The sequence below is a fragment of the Typha latifolia genome, chromosome 6 (genome assembly GCF_019914945.1).
Source record: "Typha latifolia isolate L0001 chromosome 6, TyphaL0001v2, whole genome shotgun sequence".
NCBI lineage: Eukaryota > Viridiplantae > Streptophyta > Magnoliopsida > Poales > Typhaceae > Typha > Typha latifolia.
Window position 1 is genome coordinate 8,566,355 of NC_133091.1, and position 13,655 is coordinate 8,580,009.

A 13,655-nucleotide genomic window follows, 5' to 3' on the forward strand; every position below is an offset into this window, starting at 1 on the left:
TAACGCTCTAAAGATGGCAGCAAAAACTAATTGGGGCAACTGAGATGGGCGGTTTGCACCTAGAACCCCGGTTGGAAATTTCGCAGGTTCAAAAATAGCGGTTGCGAGTACTAGACCATAACCACCTTTGAGACCTTCTTCCGATGATAGAGGAGATATAAGACCCCCCGTTCGAACCCTCACACCTGCCCAAGTGGAGTGAAGAGCGAAGGGCCTTTGCTTTCGATGTGATGAGCGTTTCACCCCCAGTCATCGGTGTTCTAAACCTATCGGGAGTGTGATGCTTATTGATGGTCTTCAGGAGGATGATGAGGTTGTTGATGATGGAGAGTGTCCAAAGGAGGTCCATGAGGAGGCCGTTGAGGTGGGTGCGGAAGAAGATATCCAAGCTGAAATATCTATGCATGCATATTCTGGTACTTTCACGTCGTAGACGTTACGCATAGACAGACTCATTAGAAAGCATTGTGTGCACATCCTCATCGATTCGGGGAGTACACAACTTTCTAGACGAAAGGTTAGTGAGGAGATTGGGTTTAGATACCGAACCGACCATAGGATTTGAGTTGCTATTGGAGACGGCACGAAGCATAAGATGGAGAGCTTGTGTGGCCGGGTCGGTATACAGGTGCTAGGACACGACATCATTGTGGATTTGTATCCGCTGGCACTGCGAGGAGCGGACATTGTCCTTGTTACTCAATGGTTACAAAGTTTGAGACCCGTCACTTTTGATTTCTGAAGCATGTAGATAAATTTAAACAAAGAAACAAAGATGTGCGGCTTGATAGTGTTCGCTCATCGCCGATTCCTGCAATGCAGCTTATGATGGGGCTGCCTTGTACGTATGATTTGTCCTATCTTCTTCAGTTAGGACCAGCAGAAAGATGAGCCTCAAATGAGTTCAGGTACTACCATTGAATTGTCTAATTTATTAGATAACTTTTCTGGACTATTTGAGGAGCCACAAGAGTTGCCACCGAGGAGACCGGTGAACCATCGCATAGAGATTGTATCCGGGGCTGCACTAGCGAACGTGAGGCCATATCGGTATCCGCACATGCAAAAAAAGTTTTCTCATAGATGCAAAAAAAGTAAGCGAACGAGTGATATCATTGCCTAGTATTTAGAGTCTTTCTGTCTTTCTAATCTTGCTTATAACTTTGCTCGGAGAAATTGTGAACTTTATCTGTTTAAGTACTTTTGAACTTATGCTCCATTGATAACTTGTGTTTGGATTGTTTATTCATTTCAAGTTATTTTCACTTGATCTTGGATTGGTATATGTTTATTTGCAGGGATTGATGTGCAAAATATTCTAGTCTTGTTGATTGCTCAATTTGTAGTCTGTGTAATATCTTGTAACCTAGGTGTTTTGTCACAAATTGCCAAAGGAGGAGATTGTTAGGTTTTTATTTGTTGGCAATTGTGTACAAAATATTCTAAGTGTATTTTTTCATGTATATGAGCTTTACACAAGTCTAGAATATCTCTGATCTGAAGAATTGCAAGATTATTGGAGAAAAGCCATCGAGTTCACACCGCATTCACAAACGCGTTCAAACGCGGGTACTACATTCACACAGACATAGAGCTGCGTTCACAAACGCATTCGAACCTAGGTACTGCGTTCACACAAACCGAGAGCTACGTTCACAAACGCGTTCGAAGAAGCATTATTGAAGGAGACTTTATGAGGCTACATCGGTTCTTCAACTATCAAGGTTCCACTCATCTACAAAACTTAATCTTTCATCTTAAGGGTTATCTAGACGAAAGATCAATCTTGAGGGCTACTGAGATTGGACTTCAATCACAAGAAGTAGTGAATCGTGGGTTCTAGCGATCAAGATTGAGAGGAACAAAGTCGTTTGGATCGACGGGTTATTTTGTGAGTCAGTCTTGTAACTGCTACTATCATAATGATTGGTTTTGATCCGAGTTTCGATCCGTGGTTTTTTCTCGTTTGGATTTTTCCACGTTAAAATCTTGGCGTTCATATCTGCTTTCGTTCTTAATATTTCTACGGACTTTTACTTAAGCGAACGAGTGATATCATTGCCTAGTATTTAGATACATACTTGTGTCTCGAGATTTTTTCAATTGGTATCAGAGCAGGTTCTCTCACTCTTTGAGAGAGATCAGATAGGCATGGATTTTCATAGAGATGGACCATCATCTATTAGACCTCCTATCCTAGATGGATCAAATTATGGATATTGGAAAGCTAGGATGAGAGCTTACTTGAAGTCTATAGATAAACGAGTATGGTTTGCCGTTGTGAACGGTTAGAGTCCACCAATTTACATGGTGGATGATAAACTTGCTGATAAACCGATAGAGTCATGGGATAGGTCAGACTATGAAAAAGTTGGATGGAATAGCAAGGCAATAAATGCAATTTTTAGTTGTGTTTCCTCGGAAGAATTTAGAAGAATTTCTACTTGTGAGATAGCAAAAGAAGCTTAGACGATCTTAGAAACTACTCACGAAGGAACTATGGCTGTAAAACTTTCTAAACTTCAGAGGTTGACTACTAGTTTTGAAACTCTACATATGGAGGAGAATGAGACATTTGATGAGTTTTATGCAAAGCTGAGTGATATAGTCAACTCCAGTTTCAACCTAGGAGAGAAAATTCCTAAAAACAGAATTGTCTGTAAGATCCTTAGGTCTCTTCCAGAGAGGTTTTAGGCGAAAGTTACAGCTATTGAGGAAAGTAAGGACATCGATTCTATGAAAGTTGAACAATTGGTAGGAAATCGACAAACATTTGAGTCCAGCCTTTCAAAACTGAGGAAGTCCAAAGGGATTGCCCTATCCACAGTTGAACAAAGTATAGAGGAGTCTGATGATGAAGGTGATTTAGATGTTGAGATGTTGGCCATGTTCGTCAAAAAGTTTAATAAATTCTTTCAAAAGCCAAATAAGTTGAATGCTGAAAAACTTGAGAAAAGCAAAGCATTTGTGAAAAAGAAGAATACTGCGAGTTCGAACACAGGTGTGAGCAACAACGGTGTCAAACAGAAAAATAAGAATTCTGAGAATAAAGTTCGATGTTTTGAATGTTCTGGTTTTGGACACATAGCACAAGAATGCCCTAATCGCCTTAAGAAGAAGGGTAAAGCTATGAAAGTTACTTGGGATGACTTAGATGAATCTGGTGATGATTCTGAAAAAGACGAAGAAAACTTTGTAGCCTTTGCCTCTTCTCTGCTTAATACTGACTCTATTGTTGATACTAATAGTACAGATGATCTTGATATGTTACCAGCTGAGGAAGATGAATCTGAAATTCAAAAGGCATATATTGACTTGTACCTGGAGTCGTTTAAACTCAAGAAAATCAATCTTAGACAATTCAACGACTCAAGGTAATTGAACCAAAAAGAATTCAATTTGAGGAGAAGTACAAATTGGAGCTTGAACGTGTCAAAGACCTTTCTGAACAACTTGACAATGCAAAAAATAAAATAAAGGCTGACGAAATTGAACTAGAGTGATTGCATAAGGAAGTGACATTTCTAAAAGGGAAGAACAAACTTGACGAGATTCTAAAAGCTCATATCTCTGGAAAAGAACAGTATGATGTTGGATATATTGGAAATTCAAAAAATAACAAAACTGTCTTCGTTTCTGCAGGTATACAAAAGGAAGAATACCTGAAGTCATCAACCGCATTTACAAAGCAATCCTGGATGAATACTTCTAAACTGAAGTTGAATCTACAAACTGGTGAATCTTCAACTGCACCAAAGGTAAACTTTAGTCACACTCTTCGACAAAAGGTGAGTATAAAAGGTTTTATTCCAACATGCTTTCATTGCGGCATTCTAGGGCATATTCGACCCCATTGCAATTTTTTGCAAAAATCTAGAAGTGCTTTAATTTATGGGATGAAAACAAAGGTCATATGGGTCAAGAAAAGTGATTTGAAATGTTATGTTGTACATACTGCCTTGAAAGCTTTAAATTCTGACTTGTGGTATTTAGACAGTGGCTATTCAAGACATATGTCAGGTGACAAATCCTTATTTTCTAATCTCGAAGAACATGAAGGGGGAGTTGTGACATTTGGAGATGGTAACTCATCCAAGGTAATAGGTAAAGGAAAGGTAAGTACTCCAGGTGTTCCTATTCTTGAAAATATTTTTTATGTTAAGGGCTTGAAAGAAAATCTACTAAGCATCAGTCAATTGTACTATTCTAGATCATGATGGTAATGTTATATGTTTTGGATCTAGAACATCTGATAATTGCTATGTTGTTAGAACTTCACATAATCTGAAATGTAACAATGCAAACCATGCTAGAACTCCTATGAGTACAACTATCAAACTAGGAAAAGACACTTCAGGAAAATGTGTTGATCAAACACTATATAGGAGCATGATTGATAATCTTTTGTACTTAACTGCTAGTAGACCTGACATTGCATTTAGTGTCGGTGTGTGTGCTAGGTTTTAGTCTGAACCTAAGGAGTCACATTTGTTTGCTATGAAACGTATCATAAAATATGTCAGTGGCACAGTTGAGTTAGGTATCTGGTTTACTTATGACTCAGGTGCTATCATATCAGGATACACGGATTCTGATTGGGCAGGTTCATGTGATGATAGAAAAAGTACTTCAGGTGGATGTTTTTATGTTGGAAATAATCTGGTTGCTTGGCACAGTAAGAAACAAAACTCGATATCTTTATCTACTACGGAGGCCGAGTACATTGCAGCGGGAAGTTGTTATTCTCAGTTACTTTGGATGAAACAGATGGTCAAAGATTACGACAATGAACAAGATACTATGAGTGCTTTATTGTGACAACATGAGTGCTATTAATATATCGAAAAATCCTATTCAACACTCGCGTACAAAACATATTGACATCCGACATCATTTTATATGCGAGTTAGTTGAAGACAAAACAATAGCACTAGAACATGTTGAGATGGAGAAACAGTTGGGTGATCTATTCACAAAACCGTTGGATTTACAGAGATTTGAGTATCTTCGTACTTCTTTAGGAATTTGTGCTTTGGATTGACTTTCTTTTTGTTTTGGTTTGCATGTTTCATTTTTATGAGTTTTTTTTTCTTTGTAGGTTTTCTTTACTCTGAAATTTTCTTTGGTTTTAGTTTCAGATTTGTCGAGAGTTTTTGTCATAAAAAAAAAAAAAGTTGATGCACTCCTAGATTCAATAATATACTCTTGACATATAAATATGATTTTTCTCTTGATTATGAGTTATTATAGTCAATTTTGTCATCTTGTAGTATATTGTATTATTTCTGATTTATTCACTCTCTCGATTTCTATAATAATTATACTGAAATTAATGCACCCATAACGTATGTATATTCTTGTGTGAGCATGACATCATGAAATTCTTTTTAAATAGCTCACGATTGACCTTGATTTGCACAGTTTGACCTCATGCTTAATCATCACAAACGTGTTTATAAAAAATCAATGAAAAGGGCTACAATGAGTTAGTGTGAAAGCCATCTTGTTGAGAGTCCAGTTTGACTCAGTATATTGATTGCAAATTAAATAAAATTTTTGCTATTTGTGTATATATTCTCGCACATTGTTTGAGTTGTACTACAAGAAAAGGGCTATCTACTCATGTATAAAAGCCATCATTGCACCTATATGGTTTATGTATAAAAAATAATACAGGAAAAATTCCTGTTATGTTATGGAGAATAAGTCGAAAAGTGCAAAATTTCAATACTAAGTCGGTTTGACTACTATGTTGCATCATTGTTTATATAGGAAAGTTTGTTTAAGAAGATTGGTTCATGTTATCTATGCTCATCTTGCATATGCGAATCGTTATGATCAATCAAGATTAATTTAATTTTGAGTGATGCATTAGAATTGATTATAATATGCTTTTGATGATTTGATTGATCTGTGTATGACTTATTTCATTTTATTGTCATATTCTATGTCTTGAATGTATTTTGAATCTTTAGATGTGCATCTCCAAAAAAAAATTTTGATTTTTTCTTAAATTTTATTTTTTACTTAAAAAAAAGGGCGTTCGAACGCAAATTTTTGAGTTCAAACGCGGTGATAGGCACGTTCGAATGCGCAAACTGGTATGTTCGAACACACTCGAGGATTCTTTAAATATTGCGTCCGAACCCAAAGGTTTTCATCTTCTATCTTCCAAACCCTAGAAACCCTTCATTTTCTCCTTTTCAAATCTTCAAGATCTTGCTATTTTTCATCAAATTTCACATTACAAACCCTTTTAAAGGGTCGTTCTCCTCCGGATCTAGCATCTTTCGGCCGAATTTTTTAGTTTTTCTTCACTTTTGCGAGGTATGATCATTCATCAATTTTCCTATTTTTTATTCAATTAAGTCTCTTGATCTTGATTGATTTCGTGCGTTTTCGAATTTTGATCACGTTAAAGTTACTATCTTGATGTTTCTCGTGTGATTGAACGTGATATCTTAGCGTTTTCAAGTGGATGATTGATTTTATTTAGGGCCTTCATGATTTCTTCGATTTTTTTTATTTCTTGCTATCTTTTTGTTTGCTTTGGGCATATATTGAATCTTGCATCTTGTTTCTTTCTCAAGAATGCCTAGAAAAGCTGCAGTTTCCAAGAAACCTAGGCCGCCTTCCTCACCTACTTCGGCTCTAAAGTTTTCTACTTCAACGGCTGCCGGGCAATACAAACATAATTTTGGGACCCGTCCTGTTATCTGTGAACGACCCGTGGTCATTTCCGATTTTCTACCTTGGGGATAGAACAGATATTTACTGAGCGAGGATGGTTATCGGTGTGTCGGATGAGCGGAACTGCTTATGTGGAAGTTGTTCAGGAATTTTTTAGTAATGCCATGGTTTTAGAATGCTGTATTTGTTCTACTGTTCGTGGGGTGTCTGTGTACTTGGACTCAGATGTCATTCATGCTGAACTTCGTCTTCCTGATGGTGAGTTCCAGTACCCCACATCTGCTCCACTTTCTGATATCGATGATATGCTGGCACTGTACTAATCAAAGGGGAACGTTGGAAGGGGAACATGATGTCGCATGCGAAGTTGACACTAGTGGCTTGCATGCTTCACCTGTTTTGTCTGTACAATGTCACCCCCAAGACTCGACATTCAAGCATTAGTCTGGATTGTGCATTTCTTCTTCATGCAATGTTATATGGCGTCTCGGTTGATTTGGCTGGGGTGATCTATGATTCAATACTCACAGCTGCACAGAAAGAAGCACCTCGTGAGGGGTTACCGTTTGGCATCTTTATTACAAATTTGTGCACTCAGAGTGGGGTGTGTGTGGATGCTTCGGAACCTTCTCTTACTTCGCACAAACCGTTGGATCGGATTACTCTTAAGCGGAGTCAAGCTCACGACCAGTCGTCTCCTCTCAAGCCGTCCTCTTCCGCCGCTGGTCGCTCCTCGCACTTCGACAGTTCTGATGATAGCTCTGACGGTGACACATCTCACTCTGAGGGGGAGTTACCATAGTACTCTGACCGTTTCGATCAGCTTAATACTCAAGTGCATGGTCTCCATTCGGCAGTGAATGATTTACGAGCTGAGCAAGCTCGTCAGGGGACTGTCCTTGATTCTATGTTGACGATTCTTTAGTGTTAGTTTCCTCCGAGTTCTTAGTCTTTGGCATTTATAGCAAAAAGGGGGAGAGTGTCTAGGTGTCTAGGTGTGTAGGGGGAGCATGGCAATAGGGGGAGTTTATTAGTCTTTCTGTCTTTCTAATCTTGCTTATAACTTTGCTTGGAGAAATTGTGAACTTTGTCTGTTTAAATACTCTTGAACTTATGCTCCATTGATAACTTGTATTTGGATTGTTTATTCATTTCAAGTTATTTTCACTTGATCTTGGATTGGTATATGTTTATTTGCAGGGATTGATGTGCAAAATATTCTAGTCTTGTTGATTGCTCAATTTGAAGTCTGTGTAATATCTTGTAACCTAGGTGTTTTGTCACAAATTGCCAAATGGGGAGATTGTTAGGTTTTTATTTGTTGGCAATTGTGTACAAAATATTCTAAGTGTATTTTTTTCATGTATATGAGCTTTACACAAGTTTAGAATATCTCTAATCTGAAGAATTGCAAGATTATTGGAGAAAAGCCGTCGAGTTCACACCGTGTTCACAAACGCGTTCAAACGTGGGTACTGCATTCACACAGACAGAGAGCCGCATTCACAAACGCGTTCGAACGCGGTTACTGCGTTCACACAAACAGAGAGCCGCGTTCACAAACGCGTTCGAACGCAGGTACTGCTTTCACACAGACCGAGAGCTGCGTTCACAAACGCATTCGAACGCAACTTGAAGAATTCAAGTTGTCGCGTTCGAACGCACTCGGGCCCGTTCGAACGCACCTGAGTTCAAGTCATGCCGTTCGAACGCACCCAGGCCGTATTCGAACGCACCAACGAAGTTTGATAAAATTGGACTTTCGTGAGTACGGATAAGACTTGGATTTGGCTCTATCTTGAAGAAGCATTATTGAAGGAGACTTCTTGAGGCTACATCGGTTCTTCAACTATCAAGGTTCCACTCATCTACAAAACTTAATCTTTCGTCTTAAGGGTTATCTAGACGAAAGATCAATCTCGAGGGCTACTGAGATTGGACTTTAATCACAAGAAGTAGTGAATCGTGGGTTCTAGCGATCAAGACTGAGAAGAACAAAGTCGTTTGGATCGACGGGTTGTTTTTTGAGTCAGTCTTATAACTGCTACTATCATAATGATTGGTTTTGATCTGAGTTTGGATCTGTGGTTTTTTTCCGTTTGGGTTTTTCCACGTTAAAATCTTGGCGTTCATCTCTGCTTTCGTTCTTAATATTTCTACGGACTTTTACTTAAGCGAATGAGTGATATCATTGCCTAGTATTTAGATACATACTTGTGTCTAGGGATTTTTTCAGATTTGTTGCCTTCTATCTTCTCTCTAGACTTCTCACTCCTCCATCTTCATCATCCTTCCACCTCTACCGTTGGCAAGGTTTCTCCTAACTTCTAATCTCTTTTGACTGTCGAGCCACCCCGCTTCTTTGGGATCTTGACCACTTCGTTCCCTTCGTCTACATCCTTTAACCACATCCACGATCCACTTTCTTCTCCATACCCATCCATAACCCTAACATCCACTCCACCCGTCACCACCACCATCACCCACATTATTCTATATTTTCGTCCCTACTACAGTTCGAATCTGCGAAGGGCGTAAATATGAAAGTTGTAGATCAGGAAGTTGCAGATCTAACCCAATTGATTTGTAATTTTCTAACTACCAAAGAATATCTGACGAATATGTTCTCACTATTGGGCGGACTAATTCCTATAATACATTCAAATCTTGAAGGAATCATTGTGTAGCCTATTTTTGGTGCAAGAACCCATAAAAAGTGGTATCAGAGCCTATCAGTGCATCATCTAGCAACTTGGGAAATTTTGTTCAAATATTGAATCCCTCCCAATACTCACATCTGATGTCAATGTTGAGTTCCCATTTTTCTTGTAACAACCAGACTTCACCACATGACCCTCACATCCCATCTTTATTGTAACAATCGGACTCCGCCACATGACTCACATGGCTTACCTTTCCCCATCACAGGGGCGTTAGGAGCTCAATAACACTCTACCAAGAACGAAAAGACCCAAAAGTTAAATGGAAAACAATAAAAGGGCATACGGTCCATAACAAATCCATCCAAAATATAATAAAAGGGTAAGAATCCCTTACAAGAGTACATGCTCAAAATAAGCTACAACAAGAGAACATAAGTCCTTAACATGAGTACAAAATAAAGCATAAAAGGAAATGACCTATTGCCCTACAAGCTAAACTATTGCCAAGCATCCCACTAGGGTACAAGTCAATCTACATCCAGTATCAACAAGGAATGAGCCTAACGCTTAGCAAGTGACACTATCACTAGTTAAACATCATGGATAAAAATACACCCAGTCTAGAAAGATAATGACATGTGCACTATACAACTAAATATAATATAAGCTGAAATATACATGTCATGAAATGAACTAGCTTGGTCTGACAAAATTATAGCTATTTTATCCATCACTTATACATGGCACGCCTTCTACACAGGCTCTCGACCACCAACCCCTACTCAATAATCATAGCGGCCTTCAAGAAAGGGTAGACCGTAGCTATAGAATTGCTTGCTTGTCATCCAGTGAACAGCATAACTGATTGTCTGCCACTATAGACTAGGGGCTATAGTCATAAGCCTATCACATAAGTCAATATCGCACATTAATATGATCATCTAAGCCTGCGGCTCCATAGCATCGCACCACTATATTGTAACTCATGAGTTGTTACTCACAAATGCCCTTAAATGTGTCATTGGATACTGCTAAGTCTATGTCATCCAACCCTTACTCTCTAGCTTAAACACCCTAAATGGGTTACCACTTGCTAATCGATAGTAAATCGCCCATCGCTCGGTGAAATAGTTGTTTGATTGTCTAGGATCCATAGACTGAGACCTTAGATGTGGGCTCTACTATGTAATAAATATCCCCCGCTCTGAACCTGGCTAAGGAGATGTCGGATACTATTGAGATATAGAAGTCATTCCTTTAAGGTTGTGCACATGTGCAAATGGCATGATAAGGTGAACATGACTAGCATAACATAATCATAAGCAAGAATATCTAAGCATGCGGATGAAAGCATATCATAATTAAATTAATAAAAGTTATGTCAAGCAATATGTTAATCAAATAGGTTTCACTACGATACATGAATTAGCATGCCATAGATGCCCATGTTGTCACTTATCACATCAAATGATAATTCAAGAGTTAATAGACCACTTGTTTGGATTTGCTAAAATTTCTAGCAATAAATAGTCCCCACTTAGTCACGATCGGCTTCGAAGTGAGTGCTGGTCCTAGGGTTCTCTACAAAAGAATCACTAGGTCAACACCAATTTCTAAATTTATAGGGGTAGAGAAAGAGGGGACAATTAAAAATACTAAACATAATAATAAGGAGGAGGAGAAAAGAAACTGGGCTCAGGCCCTGCCAAGTCCAAGAATTAATGAAACAAAACCCAAAAGTGGCTCAAGCAAATAGCGAGGCCAAACCCAGCCCAAGGTAGGGCTATCGGGCTAGCCTAGGCCCAACCTGCAGCCACCATGGTGCGCTCGGGCTAGCTCCACCTAGCTCAAGCCCCAAGCGCACTCGGGCTATCTCCACCCAACTCGAGCCCCAGGCTTGCAAGGGCTAGGCACCTACCAGCCCGAGTGATAGTCTCTAGCTTAATAAGCTGGGGTGCTGCACCAGAGGGGAGGTATCTCCTCCCCTCCCCCTCTTACCAACACTAACACCACCCCTATGAGGGGGGAAGAACCGACATCCTCCCTTCACCTTTGACAATGTGGCGGTGGTTGGCCGTCAATGTCAGTATTTCCCCCTTCATAGGGGTGGTATAGTGTTGGTTGGGCAACCATCGCCGCATCGCCAAAGGCGGAGGAAGGATGAATGATGTGATTTGGACCACACTGAGTCGTCTCGTGCATGGATACAAACTATGGGCCTTATTTCTTGTTTTGTTTTAGTTGTTTTCTTTAGAAAATAAGAATTCTAAAGAGAACGCCCCATGCGAATACCTCTTGTGAATGCCTATGTTCACATTGACAGAAAACGCAAATTGTGCGTTTGAACACGCCTACATACGTTCGCAATAATAGAGAATGCGAATTGCGCATTCAAACGCGCACCTCGTTTGAACATGCTCGACGAGAATGCACTGTTTCTAGGGTTATTACTTGTTAGTTTGGCTGGTTAGGTTAGCCTCTTAAGATGTGGATGGCAACCTAAGGGATAATTATGAATGAATGTTGAATTTTCTTTCCTTCCTTCTCTACCCTAACTTTTCTCCCTCCTTGTTCAAGCCCTAGCTGTGTGTCATCTCGACACCAAATACCTCTAATCCCCCTCGACTGTTGAGTCCTCCCTCCTCCTTGGGATCTCAACCAATTTCGCCTCCCTCATCCTTATCCCTTCAACACCATGTGCCACCAAATCCATCACCATTATCACCATCTTTATCACCGTCATCACCATCATCACCATCACCCGTCATCTCCACCTTCGCCACAATATTGCGTATTTTCTTCCCAGGTGTAGCCAGAATCTATAAAGGGCGTGAATATCAAAAATGTAGATCAAGAAGATACATAACGATCACCACTAGTTTTGTAAAATATTCTCTTCCGATTGTGCGGACTGCTTCCCTGCATCCGAGCTTGATCGGGAATGGACGCACGATCCATATCAATGAAGGTGCCACACCAGAAGCACCATGTCGTCACCTACTAGAAACAACGATGACTTCGCTTGCTAGACTATGGCAGCGACAACCACAGCAATGATCGGATAGAGGGGGAATAGTGGAAAGAGAAGGAAGGTGAGAGGAGTGAACCGAGGGGAGGGAAAGAAATAGGGAGAGAGAGATAGAGAGAGAGTGTGTGTGTGTTGTGTGTGTGTGTGTGAAGGGAGGGTAGCAACCCTCTGCTCGAGGTCCGCCCTCTACGCACACTAACGGTGGCATGCATAGGGGGACTAACCTCCACCAAGGGAGAAGGGAGGGGTGAGGGTGGGCACATGCCCCGCCCTCCCCCGCCCCTTTTTTTGGGTGTTACATTTCTACTACGGTTTGTGATGATGGTGATAACGCTCCTCAAACAATAGGCACTTGCTTATCAATCTCAGTAAATCCAATCTTTTATTCTTCCAAATATTGGATAGTTGATTTAGGTGCCATAAGTCATATATGCTTCTATCAAGATGTTTTTTGATTCTCTACAACCTATCAAGGATGCTTATATAACTTTACTTGATCAGTATAGGATTCTTGTGTTCTTTATTGGCGCTATGAGACTTTCTTCTCAATTGGTTCTTAATGGTATTCTATTTGTCCCACAATTCAAATTCAACCTTTTATCTATGTGAGTGCTTTAACCAGGATGTAACGCCCTCGCCCGACACGGACACATGCACGCCCACGCGCTCACACGGCACGTACGGCACACGCGACAGGTCGGGCAGGGCCAATCACACATAGATACTCTCGTGTGCACATATAATCATAGCACCATCAAATAAAACCTGCTAACCTATCCATGATCACATAATCCACCACCAAATAAATCATACTATTAACCAAATAAACCTGTTAACATATGAATATCCAAATCTACAAAAATATACACTAGACCATTACGTAATCTGGCATGACCCACATAGGCCACAACAAACCATCAAGATACAACTGAAATAACTAATACAAGAGTACATTATGACTCGACCTGTATTATACAAATCATCATCTAATATAAAAAAATATAAATATCAAATACTAGTACAACTTAATTTCTATATAAACTATCATCTATACTATCTCGCATCTATAGCTCACCCCATTATCAGTCTAAAATATCTTCTCAAGATATCTCAAATCACTATCGTGTACCACATATCTGAGGGGATTAGAAAAGAAATAAAGACAGTCATGAGCAAAAGGCTCAATGAATAGACCTTACCCCGAATCAGTGATGCCAAATAGAGAGTAAATCATGTACTGGATAATATGAATCAGAAAGAGCATCATGTCATGA